General features: G+C 40.7%; 1 protein-coding gene across 1 annotated transcript in view; it reads left to right on the top strand.

Annotated features, from left to right (window-relative positions):
- The window catches only part of GPR50 (G protein-coupled receptor 50), a 403642-nt gene that overhangs the window by 382694 nt on the left and 1972 nt on the right, over positions 1-18976 (top strand). The window lies entirely within an intron of this gene.

Genomic DNA, 18976 nt, shown 5'->3' with positions numbered 1-18976 from the left:
CAGTATAATAATGTCCTCCATCCTGGCTCCTATCCTGTAGTAATGTCGCCATCCTGTAATCATTTCCCCCTTCTTGTAATAATGTCTCCTATCTGGTCATAATTTCCCCCATCCTGTAATAATGTTCCCTATCCTGTAATAATGACCCCTGTCCTGGGCTTTTTATTTAATAATGTGCCATATCCTGCCCTGCTATCCTTTAATAATGGCCCCTGCCCTGTAATTATGTCCCGTGTCCTGGGTCCCACCCTGTAATAAAGTCCCCCATCCTGTCATAATGTTCCCCATCCTGGCTCCATGTTGTAATAATGTCCCTTGTACTGAGCCCCATCCTTTAATAATGGCCCCGGTCCTGGGCCCCTTCCTGTAAAAATGTCCCCCGCTGTCGCTCTCCTCAAACACATTTAACCACAAAAAAAATAGATTATTATTCTTTCCTTTCCTCGCTCCTGCGGCGAGCAGTGCCCTCTTCCTCCTCCATAGGCGGTGCATGGGGGCAGGCAGTGCATGGCAGTGATATCATGTGCCGCCCATGACACCAGCCAGGTCTACATCAGCTTCTGGCCTCTGATAGGCTGGTGGTAGCTATAGCTATTGCAGAGCAGGGAACTCGTGGATCTCTGTGCCACAATACATTTTAGATGAATGTGCATCCAAGAATGGACATTCAGCTGAAGATGGGGTTGGCATTGGTGGGATCCGTGACTCCATAGGCACAGTCAGGGTCACACCCTTTGCAACCACAATCGTTATACCCTTGGTTAGCTTGCTCCCTGATGCTTCAGCATTGTGGGAAATGGTGCAGGGCAAATTTTTTTTTGGCAACCTGCAAATCAAATCTCAAAGTTTTGGAATTCGCGTGAAACCACGTATTCCAGGAAATTCAACTCAAGCTCAAAACTCTGCGGATTGATCCACTCATCTCTGCCTATAACATAATGCAAATCAGCAACCTGATTAGGTGTTGGAGTCATTTCATATATTGCTAGCGCTGTACAGTTTTTGTAGATTTGACAGCTTCATATCCATAAATTCGGTAACTGTGGAAGCCAATAGATTACCCTGAGATCATTGTCATATTTCTAGAACCAGCTGGCGATTACTTTTCCTTTGTGAAATGATGCATTATTCTCCTGGTAGTAGATTGTGGCCATAAAGGGATACAAATGCACGGTCAGCAAGTAAACTTCTAGGCGGTGGCATGTTTATCATTCTCATTGGCATTGAGGGAACTAATGAGTGCCACAAAAAACATAGCTCCTCGTATCGTTACACAGTCTGAGCAGTGACAAAATGCAGGATCTGTCTTTAGATTTTCATGCTTTATGCCAAATTTTTTCCCACACATGTTGGGGAAAAAACATATATTCTACACTACTGTTGCCTTCCTGTTAATATGAATCAGTATGGCCATTCTCCTCTGATCTCTCTTGTTCACAGAACTGACACTCACGGGATCTATTCTCTGGCAATAGATAATTAATAATTAGGCAAATAGTCATTGTTAGAGATTTTTAGCATGTGGAAAACTTTTATGCATTCACCATAAAATCAAAAGTGTTACACAGATGAATTCAATTACTTCTTTTATATACCTGTCACATGTAGGTGGTCCTTTTGGCATATACTTGTGTCTTTGTAGTGGCTAGCCTGATGTCATATTTGCCTAGTAAGTCTTTGGACAAAACAAACAGGTGTCATGTGAAGACCCCATTTCTGTCAGTTCCTATATTAAAGTTCTTCAGAGTGTTATATTTAGCAAGAAATATGGGCTCCTGGGTTAAATCAGTATGAAGGATGTACATGTGTGTAACTGACTCCAGATGTTTCCAAAATGATTGAGATACTTGAGTCCATATTGTCTGGAATAGTTAAGCGCTGAGATGAATGAAATATTCTCTTTATTTTTAATGATTTACATTGAGAAATTATCAAAAATAAACTGCGACCCTTCGAAAAAAAAAAAAAAATGTTTAGTCTTGTAGCCCTTTGTACTTTAACCAACACCTCTCTTAAAATGTTTTCCAATCACTATGATCTTTTTAGGATAATTGTTTCCTGAAGCAGAAACCTGTACAACTGTGCTCCATTACACCACAAATGCCCATCGGGTAAAAATTATTTATAGTATTTAAATTATGGTATTTTATTTGCCACAAATCAAGAAGGAGCTGGCAATCAAACCTTGACATAGTATTAACTCTGCAATTATCATTTAAAGGTAAATACTACCAATATTTGAACATTTTTATTTGAAGGGTTTTTCCAAAAATTATTATTTCTTTCACTAAATAAGCTAACACTGGGTGAAAATAATTAACAGAACTTTACGTACCCTCCCCTGCTCCAGCATTGACTCTTTATTACTACCTCCAGTCTTTGTAGAAAGGCTGCAGTGGTGATTTCAACTCAACAACACTGCAGCCAATTACTGGGCTTAGTTGCTTGAGCTGTCGACAGCTGAACCTCATGATTGGCTGCAGTGCTATTCACGTGAAGTCTGCTCTGCAGAGCCTAGCGGCAGAGGCAAATCAGGGGATGTCATAGCACTCCACATAGAGAGTGAAGAAGCTCCATCTTATAGCCCTTTATGCTTTCCACTAGATGGTTGCCCGATTCTAACGCATCGGGTATTCTAGAATATGCCCCTTGCAGGATGTGACTCCCCCCCCCCCTATAATGCGCCATGCAGGATGTCACATCCCCCGTCCGTTATAATGCCCCATGCTGGATGTGACATCCCCCCCTCCCTTATAATACCCCATGCAGGATGTCACATCCCCCCCATAGTGCCCCATGCAGGATGTAACATCCCCCCCTCCCTTATAATGCCCCATGCAGGATGTCACATCCCCCCTATATAATACCCCATGCAGGATGTCACATCCCCCCCATAGTGCCCCATGGAGGATGTTGTGGCACCCCAGGGGTCTGGTTACCACAGTAATAGAAATATTATGTCTGAGAGCAAGTGGGAGGTTTCTCTGGTCAGGAGCCCTAAGCATGCAACACGGCCCACCCAGACCTGGGAGGGGAGGAATCTGCCCTTATAAACTGGGTCTGGGGCGGGATTAAGTCAGTCAGAGCCTGGAGTGAAGTTCCAGACACAGGGAGAGTGACAACAGGAGCTCTGTAGGAGCAGGAGCGAGTGCCAGAGGCTGGAAGCTAGATAGCTCGCCTTGGCTGAAGACACTAAACCCGGACACGGAGTCCGAGGCTGTGGGGACATCCAGGTCCAGCAGCAGAATCCAACCGGCAGGGGATTCCATGTCCTCTGGCCTTAGAAGCCCGGAGGCACGGTCACAAGCAAGGGACCAGCACCGCCATCGTGAAGCTGAGGCTAACGGAAGGCCCCAAGTCACCGGCCATATGGGTGAGCACCACACGGTATACTCAGGGACGTGGGCTACTTCTACCCGCATAGAGCAAGGTAGCCAGGAAAGAGTGCAGATAGTCGGGGAGGCCTACAACTCCACCTGGCCAGGGGAGATCCTGCTTGCTCACAGACTGACCTGGCCCCTACTGCTAACCAGTACTCCCGGGAGGGTCTGCTTTATACCATCAGTAAAGACCCTGAACTGCACCACACGTCTCTGTGTTTCATCGTCGCACCAGCACCATTACTACTGGGACGCTCACACCATCACTCCCATCATCCACACTAGCTGCCTTGAGGCAATCCCATACTCGGCTGCGCAAACAACATCAGCCTCAGCGGTCGGCAGCGCAGCGGCGGTCCCCAGTGACCGCAATCCACGGGTGGCATAGTCGGACATTGGTATTACTTAAGACTGCCACTGGTTTGACCGCCCTGGGCACGGACCGGGTCACCGCCACACTGAGACTACAACCGCCAGCGATCCGGCTCCGGGTATCCCCCTGCACAGCACAGGCCCAGGGGGCGCGTCAATGTCACATCCCCCTTCCCTTATAATGGCCCCTCCACGATGTCACACTTCCCCACCCCACCATTTAATGCCCTATGCCCCCATACAATAAAAAAAAAAAAAAAAAATCCAATACTCACCTCACTCGTCAGCTGCTCCTCTGGACTCCAGCATAGCCCGCATGTTCCCGCTGTGCGCTGTGACCGGTCAGGAGAGAGCGCGGTATAAAGACGTCACCGCGCTCTCTGACCTGACACGTCACAGAGCTGCAGCGGAAGACACAGGAGCTGCTGCGCAGGCACGGGGAGGGGTAAGTATGGCGTCGGGTGCCGGGGTCCTGAGCGAGCGGGGGGAGGGACTGGAGGAGAGGGGAGGAGAGGAGGGGAGGAGAGAGTAGAGGAGGGGAGGAGAGGGGAGGGGCGTCACTTTTACCGTCCGGAGATAAGCGGCCGTAGCCCCTGATCTCCCGACAGTAGCCGCATGGGGGTCAGCGGCGCCTCCGGTCGGGGGACGTATGCTGCGAGCAGCCGGCTTCATCTCCCGGCTGCATCGCCGCTGACCTCCGTGCCACACATGAGCCGCTAACGGCCACCATCTTTTTGTGAAATGCTGCGTCGCTGATTGGTCGCGGCCGGACCAATCAGCGACGCAGGATTTCCTGGACAGACAGACAGACAGACAGACAGACGGGATAAGACAATTATATAGATAGATTAAAGGGATTCTCTGGTTGTTCTTACTTGTATATATAGAAATTGAGCAGTGCAGATAACATTAATAGGCAAGTGTCGCCTGTCGAGCTTTTGCAGACTGCCTGCTTGGCTGGCAGGTATTGACAGGTTTCATGCATGCATCTGACTCTGAATAGGACAGTTGCATGATACCTGTCAACCATTCCCTGCCTAGCAAACAACTCTTAGAACAGCTTCATCAGCACTTTTGACATGATATGGAAGTAAGCAGTGCCAGAAAACCCTTTACTCAGCTATTTTCAATTATTCCCCAAAAGTAACGATATAAATATTTCCCAAAGAAATGTTATTTTTTGCTTTGTGCAATCCCGGTCCACAGTCCAGGTCAGTACTCCCTGACCATGGACAGGAGCTGTGCGAATTTCCTTACCTTCTCAGAGTCCAGGTTTGGCTTATTATTAGATGCGCTGGTGGCATGCAGCACAGATGACATTATGTACGACCGTCAAATCAAACACCATGCTGTGGAACCTGGAAACTTGCTAAATTTGCACAGCTCCTATGCATGGCACTGACCTTGACTGTGGCCCAGGGTTGCACAAAGTGGTTTGATCATCTCTAATTTGTAACAATTACTGATTTCCACTATTGCATAATTAAATAACATCTTTACTTTGCCTAAAATTTTTATGTCTGTAGTTTTTGAACAAAAGCTGTGAATATAATATTATATGCTGTTGTTCATTTATTTATTTTTATACCTCATTAGGATTCACAATGTCCATCTAATTTACATAATTTACATAATTTCTGAGTTAATAGTATATACCGTTTTAACTTGTGTATAAGGTGACTTTTTCAGCACATTTTTTATACTTAAAAAGCCCCTCTCGGCTTATACTTGAATGAGGGTCCCACTTACATTCCGTCTGTGGATGGTGGGGTGGGGGAGAGCGGCAGCGGATTAGAGAGGAGTGAATATTCATTCTCTTTAGTAGCAGGCACAAAGGATCGCTGAGTAGCAGCAGGAAGTCGGCGGCTGCAGCTGACAGTGTGTGCTATTAAAGAAAAGAAATATTCACTCCTCTCCACGCCCAAAGTCCCGGCATGGAGAGGAGTGAATATCCCCACAGCTCACCTTAGCGTTTGAGGGCGCATGGCAGTGATGTCATGCACTGCTCAGATGCTGAAATCAGCTGCTGGTAGAACAGGATGCAGCACTGGAGCAGAAGGAAGGAAGGTGAGTAGAAGTGTTTATTTTTTTCATGTGTGCAGTGATGGGGGGCCTTGCACACCAGGATTGGGGATGAGGGGGCCATGCATACCAAGATTGGTGATGAGGAGGCCATGCATAGCATACCAGGATTGGGATGAAGATGCCATACATACCAGGATTGGGGATGAGGGGGCCATGCATATCACGATTGGGGACGAGTGGGCAATGCAAACCAGGATTGGGTATGAGGGGGACTTGCATACCAGGATTGGTGATGAGTGAGCAATGCTTACCAGGATGGGGAAATTTACCAGTAACTGCTGCATTTCCCAACCCAGGCTTATTCTCGAGTCAATAAATTTTCGCAGTTTTTTAGTGGTAAAATTAGATGCCTTGTATACCCGAGTATATACAGTAATTTGATTCCCTTTTAATGCACTTGCACGTGTATATTCGATTGTATGATATACACTACCGTTCACAAGTTTGGCGTCATTTAGAAATTTCCTTTTTTTGAATGAAAGAAAAGCACATTTTTTTCAATGAAGCTAACATTAAATGAATCAGAAATACACTCTATACATTGTTAATGTGGTAAATGACTATTCTAGCTGCAAACGTCTTGTTTTTATTGCAATATTTACATAGGTGTATAGAGGCCCATTTCCAGCAACCACCACTCCAGTGTTTTAATGGTACATTGTGTTTGCTAACTGTGTAAGAAGGCTCATGGATGTTTAGAAAACCCTAGAAAACCCTTGCACAAGTATGTTAGCCCAGCTGAAAATGGTCTGGCTGATTTGAGAAGCTATAAAATTGACCTTCCTTTGAGCTAGTTGAGAATCTGGAGCATTACATTTGCTTGTTCTATGAAACTCTCAAAATGACCAGAAAAAGAGAACTTTCATGTGAAAATCGACAGTCTATCCTTGTTTTTAGAAATGAAGGCTATTCCATGCGAGAAGTTGCCAAGAAACTGAAGATTTCCTACAACGGTGTGTACTACTTCCTTCAGAGGAGAGCACAAACAGGCTCTAACCAGAGTAGAAAGAGAAGTGGGAGGCCCCGCAGCACAACTGAGCAACAAGACAAGTACATTAGAATCTCTAGTTTGAGAAATCGACGCCTCACAGCTCCTCAACTGGCAGCTTCATTAAATAGTACACGCAAAACGCCAGTGTCATTGTCTACAGTGAAGGGGTGACTCCGGGATGATGGCCTTCAGGGCAAAGTGGCAAAGAAAAAGCCATATCTGAGACTGGTTAATAAAAGGAAAAGATTAATATGGGCAAAAGAACACAGTCATTGGACAGAGGAAGATTGGAAAAAAAGTTTTATGGACAGACAAATCAAAGTTTGAGGTGTTTGGATCACACAGAAGACCATTTGTGAGATGCAGAACAACTGAAAAGATGCTGGAAGTGTGCCTGACGCCATCTGTCAAGCATGGTGGAGGTAATGTGATGGTCTGGAGTTGCTTTGGTGCTGGTAAAGTGGGAGATTTGTACAAGGTAAATGGGATTTTGAATAAGGAAGACTATCACTCCATTTTACAACGCCATGCCATACCCTGTGTACAGCACTTGATTGGAGCCAATTTAATCCTACAACAGGACAGTGACCTAAAGCACACCTCCAAATTATGCATGAACTATTTAGGGAAGAAGCAGGCAGCTGGTATTCTATCTGTAATTGAGGGCCAGTGCAGTCACTGTTGTGGGAGCAGCTTGACGGTATTGTACACAAAAAGTGCCCATCAAGCCAATCCAAAATGTGGGGGGGGCTTCAGGAAGCATGGGGGGAAATTTCTCAAGATTACCTCAGGAAATGAACAGCTATAATGCCAAAGTTCTGCAATGCTGTAATTGCTGCAAAGGGAGCATTCTTTGACGAAAGCAAAGTTTGAAGGAGAACGTTATTCTTTCAATTAAAAATCATTATTTCTAACCTTATCAATGTTTGGACTATATTTTCTATTCATAGTGCAACTCATTTGATAAATAAAAGTATGAGTTTTCATGGAAAACACAAAATTGTCTGGGTGATCCCAAACTTTTGAACAGTAGTATATAGGGGATGCATCTACGGTTTTAGTTCTTACCGCTAGTGTTCATATCCCCTCGGTTACCCGCCTGAGTCTTCCACTCATAGTCCCACCTGTGCATGCCCACAACATAGTGATGCATCGTTTCTTGGTGCATGCACACTTTGGTTTGACGCCCATAAGTGGGGAAAGTTCGCGTGTGTGGCATCACCGAACATGCAATTTACTAAGAGAAAAGCTTGCAAGACATATAATGCACACCATGAGCAGTAATAATGCGTGAAAAAAATATACTTTATTACATGTATGCAAAGAACACTCCAACAAGTTTAAAAACAATTAAAAACAATTAAGAACAGCACAAGCTGGACACAAATTCATGAGGCACTGATATTCCACGATTATTGAAAGAAAAATTTTTTCACGCATTATTACTGCTCATGGTGTGCATTATATGTCTTGCACGCTTTTCTCTTAGTAAATTTCATATACTCTTTTTGCTTGACAAAAATTACACCCATCATTATTTATATTTATATATTTTGGTGCCCACTATATTTCAAGTTGTTTATCACTGAACATGCGACAGTTGCACAGTGGTCATGTATCTGGTAATCAGAGTTAGTTAATATCATGGTCTCCTGGGTAGTAATGATTTAACCCCTTGAGAAAGCGAACATGAAAAACACATGTTGGGTTAATGGTCATTCAATGATGCACAGCGAGTTTACATATTATGGGTAAGAATCATGTTGATTATTGAATATACTGTAATTATGCACTGGTATTTTGCCTTTGGCTCCTGTACCACATTGCATTATGTAATATATAAAGTAGGGCATTAGCCTTTTTGTTGCAGTTGCATCCTATATATCTTTCATATAATAGCATAAGTGATATTTGAACCATATCTACTACTCTCACTACTTTAACCATTTGCATGTCTTAGCTGGTAATTGTTCGGATCCTCCCTAGAAGACATCTACATCTACACATTACTATATGAATTTTGTGTTGTTTTAATGCTGTATAATAAAGATGAATCTTTATTGATATGATAATATTGTGACTCTACTTTCTTTGGTTATGTAATAACAGATGCATTGTCCAACATCTCCAGTTGATTTATCATATCCTTCACTTTGAATTTGTGATCTCCTAAGCCCTATTCTGGTCTTAGACAAGTAGACACATCTTTGAAATATATTGCAAAAATTACCACTTTGGGAAAGAAGAATAGCTTTCTCATACTTAGGGAGTAATAAGTAATGTCCTCACAAGCAGGATTACAAGAAGAGTTATCACCTCCACTTACTGTGTCACATGTAAATCATCACGGTAAGGCTACATTCAAACAACCTTGTTTTCGGTTCTAGTGATGTCCGTGAAAAAAACTGACAGCAGTCCGATCAATGATATTCAATTGGGCTGCTGAGATGACCATTTTTTTTTACAAGGACCACATATTTGCATTCCAACATGTTCTACTCTCTCTCTTATTAAATGAAACTTGCCTATTCAAGTCTATGTGTGTAGAAAAAAAAATCGGATCCCACATAGATCTACCACATAGCATCTGATTTTTATGGCTTCATAGGAAAATTTATTTTGTCTTATACATTTTATTCATTGCTGATGTATAAAAGCAAATCACATATTGGATTGCATTTAAACGACAATACAGATGAAAAATCTGCCATTTTTTTCTGGATAAAAATAAGACGATTTATTTACTCTCATGACAACTTAGCCAAACAGACAGTTGATTTCATAAATCATATAATTATAATTATTACTTGTGTAATACAAACACAACTTCATCAGGAAAGTCTAAATTGTAAAACTTTTCTCTGATAAGGTTAGTACGAAGTATCAGTCAAGGGATGGATATTAGAAAAGTCACTAAATACCCCTTAGAGTTCCAAAACGTTCACCAATAAGATTATTTTTTCATTGTCTTCAATATGATATTTGCTGCAAGAGGTGATGGATGGAAGTTTTACCATTTACTTTTCAAAGAGAGATGAAATATTGCACCCCACATTAAATCTCTTGCAACATACCTCTTTTGGTATACAGTAGTAATAAAAAGTTTGGACACTCCTGTTCATTCAATGGTTTTCCTTATTCTTATGATTCAGACAGAAGGCAGCAAACACATGAAGGAACCCATAATGGAACAAGGAGTAAAGAAACATGTCTAAAACAAACAAGAATACGTGTTAAACTTTTGATTCCTTAAAGTACCCCCCTTTTACTCTGATGACAGATTTATGCCCTCTTGCCTTTCTCTCAAGCAGCTTTATCAGGCAGTCTCCTGGAATGTTTTTTCAACAGTCTTGAAGGAGTTCCCAAAGTGGCTGAGCACTTGTTGGCTGCTTTTCTTTACTCTGTTTACTCATCACAAAACATCATAATTGGGTTGATGGTGGGTGATTGTGGAAGCCTTTTTATCTGACGCAGCATTCAATCCCCCTCCTTCTTGTTCACATAACTCTTTCATAACCTGGAGGTGTTTTGGGTCATTATTCTATTGAAACACAAATGATGCTCCCACTATGTGAAAACCAGATGGGATGCAATGTTATTGCAGAATGCTGTGGTAGCCATGTTAGGTAAATCTGGCTTAGGTTTGGAATAAATCACCAACAGTTTCACCAGCAAAGCACCCCCACCCCATCACGCCTCCCCCTCCATACCTTGTCAATTAGTAGTATCTCAGGTTGGTAATTCTGTTGGTAACTCTGATAAACTTATCCTCTGCAGCAGTGGTAATTCTTGGTCTTAATTTCCTGCAAAAGTCCTCATGAGAGCTGGTTTTATAAGCAATTGTTGGTTTTCATGACTGCAGTTGAGGATGGCTTCAAGGTTCTAGCAATTAATGGATTGGGTGACCTCCATGTATAAAAGTAATTATTGACAAATTGTTATATTCTGGCTTAGAGCTGTTGTGTAATAGGGCTCAGCACTGTATGGGATTGTGTAACAACACTGCCTGAGCGAAATACACCTGATGACCACACACACTTTCTTAAGGCAGGTGCTTAAAGATTAATCCACTGAGGATCAAATTCAAGTTGAATTTTCTGAAATTCATGGTTTCACATGAATTCGAACATTTTGAGATTTGATTTGTGGTTTGCAATACAAAAAAAACCCATACCCACCACCATTGCCCACATTGCTGAAGCAACAAAAAGCGGGCTAACATCTTTTAACGTGGTCAGGTGGGCTTCCCCATAATGTACTTCAGCTATGACATCTTACGCATTATCATACCTTATACACTGCTGGTCAGTAACTGGGCCATCACAGATCAGTGGTTCCCAGTGGAACATAGTTTGTACAGCAGAGTCATTTTCCATCTCCAGAGTCACTGGGTACGTCTCTCTCTTTAGTAGTGTGTAAATTCCTCTCTCTCCTACAGAGTGTAAGCTCTTATGGTCAGCAGTGTTCTCTTTCCTCTTCACCATGTGTTTTTTTCTGAGCAATTGCAAGTGCTCTAGTATTGAGATTCATGCCAATTTATTTGCCACAAATCAAATTTGTTGGGAAAATTTGATGGAGCCAGTAAATTCAAATTTCAAAAGGTCCCCTCATCTCTACTGATGGTTTCATAAATGACCTCTTAATGAGGTATACATTTTCATTGGAAGCTGTTCCGGGTGACTACTTGATGAAGTTGCTTGGGTGAAAGCTAAGGGGGTTTAAAGCTGTCATCAGAGTAAAGGGGGTTATTTTGATGAATCTACAGTTTCATACATATTCTGGCTTATTTCACGTGTGTTTATTTACTCCTTGTTTCCATGTGTGTTAATTTGTGGTTTTACTGCTTTCCTTCTGAATTTACAATGTGCATATTCCAATAAGAATAAGGAAACCATTGCATATACAGGTGTGTCCAAACTTTCGACCAGTACTGTTTATTGCTAAACTTTTAGTGGTATAGAATAGCATAGTATTTCTTCATAAATTCTGACCTGAACAAATTCAGATTTTCACACAAGTCCTAAAGGTAGATAAACAGAATCAATTCAAATAAATGATCTGTTCATGGGAGAAAATCCACCAACATTACAGATTTTAATCTGTTTTGTAAGGAGGAATGTGTTAAAATTCTTACAAGCCGATGTGCAGGACTAATCAATTGCTGTAAACATTTAGATACAATTATTGCTGCACAAAGGTGTCATAGCAGAAACTGAAAACAAAGGTTCACATACTTGTGCCACTCACATGCATGATAGTGCATCATTTTACTCATTTAAAAACTGACAAGACTAAAAAATTTTCACTCATTTGTATGATTTGCTTATCTTTATCTACATATAGCACAATATGGAAAATTCTGATGGGCTCACAAACTTTCAGGCACCACTATACCACATAGTACACTTTTCAAAACCTATAAGTAATGTATGCCACCGTATGCCCATGCAGTCTGATATGCTATAGATATCCATCAGAAGTGAATTTCTCTAAATTCTTGGAATGCAGTCTACATGATATCTGAATTAATTCTTAGTTTAATTCGCAATAGAAAAAAAGTAATGCATAATATAAAATAAAAAAAGATTGAAAAAAAAGAAAAGTAAAAATTATAATTAGTCAAGTTCCAATGCTATTATATGACAATGACTGAACTGGTTTTTAATCTTAGGTCAAAACCAACCCATACGGTGGAGCATGATATTAGCAGATGCATTATTTAGACACCCTCTCTTATATACCCTATTAGAACATCATAAGCCAAACTCTTTCTGACAACTAGATGGCATCTTGAATTCCCATCTATTTTATCCATATGCCCTAATAATATATACAGGGTGGTCCAAAAGTAGGTGGCCAGAAAATAATAACATTTATTTTGATTTATATATAAAATTATATTTACTAACACAAGCATAACATTGACAATTAAATTTTATTCTGAACAATAATACAAAAGCCCTTAAATTTTATCAACACAGGTGCTCAAACTGTTTTCCATTACAATTTGCACAGCTTTGAAGTCGCCTCTTACGCTTCGACAAACTTTTTTGCACAAGTCTCTTTGAGTATTAATTTCTTGAAATGCATCTCTTATGTAATTTTTCAAATCACTGACCCTTTTTGGTTTTCAACTATAAACTTTGTCCTCGAGTACTCCCCAAAAGAAAAAATCCATTGGGGTCAAGTATGGTGAAAATTCCAGCCAATAAAGTGGGCCGCTTCGGCCAATCCATTTATTAGGAAATGTTTCATCAAGATACTAGCGGACTACTCTTGAATAATGTGGAGGGGCCCCATCTTGTTTGGAAATAAAGGTAATTTGAATTAGGCTGTTGCTGTAACTGGGGAACAAATTGATTCATTAGAATTTCGAGATACTTATCTCCTGTGACTGTTCCATCAAAAAATATTGGTCCTAAAACACCAAAACTTGAAATACCACCCCAAACATTGACACCAGACTCATTTAGTTGTTGCTCTAATGTTAAATGCATGTTCTCATTATACCAGTAAATACAATTATGTCTGTTAATATGGCCGGAAAATTTGAAAGAAGCTTCATCACTCCACATAATGTTATCTAAAATTACTGGATTTTCTTCAAATTCGTCAAGCATAATCTCACTAAATTGCAGCCGCCTGTCTGGATCATCCTCCAATAAACCATGAATTAGACGTGGACGATAAGCTTTCCACCCAATAGATTTCATGATTCGCATGATAGAAGCTCGTGAAATTCCCAATTTCAAAGAGGCTCTTCTGTGGACTTTTTTGGACTGTGAACAAATGTTTCAGCAACAAGTTGTTTATTATCTTCTGTACAGACTGTTTTGGGTCGACCAGTTTTTGGAGCATTAAGGATTGAGCCAGTGGCATTGAATTTGTCACGAATGCTGTAAATGGTTTGTCTCTTTGGGGCTTGAGTACCAAATGTTTCAACCCAATTTGCTCTAACGGTTTCAGCATTTTGAAATTTTCAATACTCTGTTAAAATCCATTTTCTTTGATCTGTATTTAAATTATTTGCCATTATGTGTTATCTGAATTATCTGAAAAGAAAAAAGATTTGGGGGAGATCTATCTGTGAAAACTAGATCTGTGAAACTGGCTCAGTTGCCCTTAGCAACCAATCAGATTCCACCTTTCATTTTCCAAAGAGTCTGTGAGGAATGAAAAGTGGAATCTGATTGGTTGCTAAGGGCAACTGAGCCAGTTTCACTTTACACCATGTTTGATAAATCTCCCCCTTCATAACCTTATTACACTTTCTGTCCACCTACTTTTGGACAACCCGGTATAAATAGGTTGCAATGTAATGGAGATTCTTCTCTTGAACAGTCCTATCAGATACATCTTGAGTTTCATGGTGTTGTACTGTAGAACCTGGTCATGTGGAAAATTCAAAGTGAAATGTCTTTACTGATTGGGAAGAGAAAAAGAGAAGCAAGCTGTAATGAAACAATGAAGTTTAAAGGAAATCCCAAGTACAACATGATTTATTTTTACTTCTTAAAATGTGCCATCAATGAGAGGTTTCAGCGAGAAGTGGAGACAATAAAATCAGATTTAAAGGAGGTCAGGTAGCCATACGCCATGGGAAGCATTTTCTGTAAAGGTCTATTGCCGGGGAGGCTTCTAGCTTTGTACAGTTGCTGTCATGGCTAAACTTTGCAAGGAGAAAGAACATTTTAACCCTCAACTGGTGATGTGGGGTTTCCTATACCCCAGTGTTTAGAAATCTCTTATTTTTACAGACAATGCAAAGATCACGTTTATTTTAATCGTTTTCTTATTTGCGATTGATTACGCATGAGTATAACAAATTTTTGACACCCACAAATGGATGGAAGCTAGTGAGACACGTATCCTCATACAAGCATTTTTCAATGAATGGCAGCCGAACAAAAATTCCCTGGGGTGTGGCAAACCCCACCTCACCAGTTGAGGGTTAAAATGACAACATGGGTGTTGTCTCTAATACAGGCCACCATTGTCCACTCAGTTCTGATAATGTCAGAATCTGTAGGAACGCACCCTACAGACGAGGTGAAACCCTGTTATTACTTTACTAGTACATTTTGAGAAAGAATAACAGAGGAACAGCAGTATTCAGATTTAAAAGATAAGAGGATTCAACATTTTTAATTCACGAGGATACAAGTATTTAATAAAACCGACATGTCAAAAGAGGTGAGAGGTCCTCTTAAATCCTGACAACCTCTGTTTCAATTAAATGAGTTTTTCCATAATATAAAGTCATCCCATATAACTAGGAGTATTGGGGCTGTGGGGCTACTTATTGTATGAGAAAATGAGATTTTACAAATGAGCATGTTGCAGTTTTTCACATGTGAAGCATGCACATTGTTTTAGGGTAATGTTGCAGGTTTTCACTATTGTTTTCACCTCTTTCAATTTCTTAGAGTAGAAATACAAACCAAATTTCAAAATCCAGATGTAACACATGCAAAATTTTCTTCTAATAAGCCACTGATTTACATCAAAATCGGTGGTGCAAAAATTCTGCTGCTTAATGTATAATCATATACAGGAGCTTTTCTATTCTTTCTTAAGAGATGTTAAAATGTTCTGTACTTTCAAACAAATTTGCATAAATCAATAGTACAGGCGATTATAAGAAACTTTGTAATGTATCTTATCAGAGAGATCATTTTCTTTCTCCACTTATCAGACACTTCTTCCCCCTACACTGTCTCTTGAACTCACCAGTGGATGTGAAAAAGCAGCTCAACTCTGCCTTAGGCCATATTCACACGTTCAGTATTTGGTCAGTATTTTACTTAAGTATTTGTAAGCTAAAACCTGGAGTAGGTGGAAAATTGGTGAAATATGCATAAGTGGTGACATGTTTCTATTATACTTTTCCTCTCATGGTTCCACTAATGATTTTGACTTACAAATACTAACGTAAAATACTGACCAAATATTGAATGTATGAACGTGGTCTAACTCAGAGGAAAAGGACTGCAGGTTTCATGTGACGCAAACTAATATCCTCTATGGACAGGGGAGGATTGAGGAGTGAGCAGCAGGAAAGGGAGCAGACAGAGGCAGATGTAAAAACATGGTGTAGAGCTCTCTAACAAGTGTTTTACCTCATATCGGAGGTTGGTTTAGAATGGGTCTCAAACTCAGCTGGGTAAAGGGGCCGCACATATAAAAAATTTGAATTTGAAGGACTGCATTCTTTACGGGAGAAGATGATGTTTTCAGTGATATCATTAATTTTTCTATATGGCTTTTTGATAATCATCTCCTTTTTTTGGCGTGTTTTTTATTATTTTTAATGGTGTGATCATATGGGTTATGATACAGGTCTTCCCTTTTTACTTCAATTTTTACATAAAACAGCATTTTTGATGGCCTGATATTATTCCATTATTTTTTCATTCTTTATTTTACATTTTCTTTGAAATATTTTCCTTTTTTTGACACCCAATTGGCCCCATACAGTAATATCGTTTTTCAATTAGTCCATATAGTAATTCTGGCCCCTATCCTGTAATGGTATGTCCAATCCTGTAATAATCTTCCCAAACTTGTAATAATGTCCCCATCTTGTAGTAATATCCCCAATCTTGTAATAATGTCCCCTGTCCTGTAATAGTGTCCATCAGCTTGTAATAATATCCCCAAGTTTGTGATAATGTCCCCATCCAGGTCCCATCTTATAGTAATATCCCCATCCTGGTCCCATCTTTTAGTAATGTCCCATCCTTGTCTCCTTCTTGTAACAATCTCCCCCATTCTACTGCTCTTTACACACACACAAAAAAATTCTTCTCACCTGACTTTGTTCCCTTGGTGAGGACGTATATTTAGTTGAAAAGAAGCCCTGATATCAGCGGTCCCTTGCTCGCTAGACACGATTGTTTCAGGGGCCAAAGGGCCGCACAACGGAGCCTCTGGGACCACATGCAGCCATCGGGCAACGTGTTTGAGACCCCTGGTTTAGATCAACACAGCTCAGCTCTGCTGTATAATATCCTCCATATTGCTGCAGCTCGTCTCTGTGACCTAAAAGTGAAGTGAAGAGCAATCATTCCCCTCTCTGTGCTGTGCTGTGTATTGGAGAAATTACTGCAGCTCATCTCCTCCTCCCAGCAAACAGTAGATTGCAAGTTACAGATAAAGCATGTAGAGAGGAAAACTGGTCTCCTGTCCTCCAGACCCGGGTACCATCCGCACATTGAAACGCATGGATTCCGCATGTACAGATGCAGTGATGCGGAATCCATGCGTTCCAATGCAAGTCAGTGGCGGCGAAAACGCAGCGCTTCCACAAAATAATTGGTAGTGCTTAGTTTTTCTCCGCAATGATAATCCGCAGCGGAAATTTCCGCAGCATGTGCACAGCACATGCGGATTATCATTGGGGAACATGGCAGGCCTTCTACCATGCATTTTTTAAGAGTTTCTGAGGCGGAATTGCCGCTGTGGAAACGCTAAAAAAAACGCATCGTGGGCACACAGCCTATAAGTTAAATAATAGCCAGAATTGGAGTCATTCTCCATATACATATGACACCCTATTCTTCACAGTTACTTGAAAGCACAGTTACCCTTTAAACTTCTTCAATTTTCAACTATAGTAATTACCTGCATTATAAAATATATGCTCATGAAACAAAGACTTACTGATTTAAATTTGAGTTGTAACAGTTCAACATATTTTATCATTTTCTTAGTCATCTTCTTCAGAATTAATTCTAGGCAGTAAAACATACTTTTGATGTCTTCCTGAGATTTGACTTCAGGTGCGCACTTTTTGCTGTTACAATTAACTATAAGTTTGGATTCTATTGTCAATCCTGAGGTCTCATTTGAAAATGAAGAATGATAATCAAATCATATCTGACATTTTAGATAAAATAATTTGTCCTGGACCCAATCAGGATTATACAAATATTGAACTAAATGGCAATCTATATTTTGAATTCTGTCTATCTCTAGAAAGAAGGTATATATAGAGCATGCCAAAATTTTAGGTCTGCCTTGTCACTAAATTAAGAAGGATAGGAGCAGCTTTATCATTTTTGACAATAATGAGTAGAGAAAGAGAAAGAATAGCCATTTAGGAGTCGTTTCTGGAGATTGCTGTTTGGAAGTTAGTTTGGCATTATTCTTCTCCTTATCTCCCTTTTTGGTTTGCCTCTCCCTTCCTCTCCTGTTATATATCATTCCTTAGTATGGGTGCACTGAGAGTGATTTCTGTTTTCTTTACCCTTGTCTGTCTCCCTTTATGTGCTTTTGTCTAAACTACAGAGAAGGCTAGCATTCCTGTTGCCCCACGCACTAGCCTGGGCTGTGCTTAGGGCTAGACAGGGATTAGGAACATGATCGCTTCACAGGGTGAAAGAACCCATCTAGGGATATCAGGGAGCTCAGGGTTGTGCAGGGCAAGATTCAGGCGTGCCCCTCTAATCTTTCCCTAGTTGCAGTGCTTCCCTTCCCATCCGTCTCGCTGTGCGCTGTCTGGCTCTTTAGTGGATTGTGACATAAATGTAATTGTTGTACACATGTGATGTAGATCTATACACAGTATGTCTCTGGTAAGAACTCAGGTATGCATGAAGTTATGGTCTCTTCTCCAGTGATGTAAATGTAGGAAAGGCAGGTATTGCAGACACACCATGGCCCCGGAGTCTAAGAAGGGCCAAATAGTCCCTATACGAGGAGACAAATGCTTAAAGGAATCATTTCATGAATTTTGCATTGTGGCCCAGTAGTTTAAAAATTTGTGTAAATGCAATATTTCAGCTAAAATGAGCAGAATTTCACTTTCTGATACTTTTTTGAAAAGTGTCAAAAAGTGGTTTGATCAAGTCAAACCAGAACCATTGTCGATTTGACACATTACACCAGTGTTTCCCAAACTCCATTCTTCACGCCCTGCAACACTTCATGTTTTCAGGATTTCCTTAGTATTGTGCAGGTGATGGCATTATTATCAAGGTATCAGAAACTGTCATAGGTTCTCTCACCTGTGACATACTAAGGAAATCCTGAAAAGTTGATGTGTTGGGGGCCGTGAGGACGAGGTTTGGGAAACACTGCTTTACACACTATATTGTCATGAGGTATAGCACAAATCTACACCTGCGTACATTTGAATTTTTGAAAC

Source organism: Phyllobates terribilis, unplaced genomic scaffold, assembly GCF_046119375.1.
Source record: "Phyllobates terribilis strain yellow unplaced genomic scaffold, ASM4611937v1 Scaffold_7__3_contigs__length_470593459, whole genome shotgun sequence".
Lineage (NCBI taxonomy): Eukaryota > Metazoa > Chordata > Amphibia > Anura > Dendrobatidae > Phyllobates > Phyllobates terribilis.
Note: the sequence above shows the minus strand (reverse complement) of the source record. Positions and strands in the feature narration are given on the sequence as shown.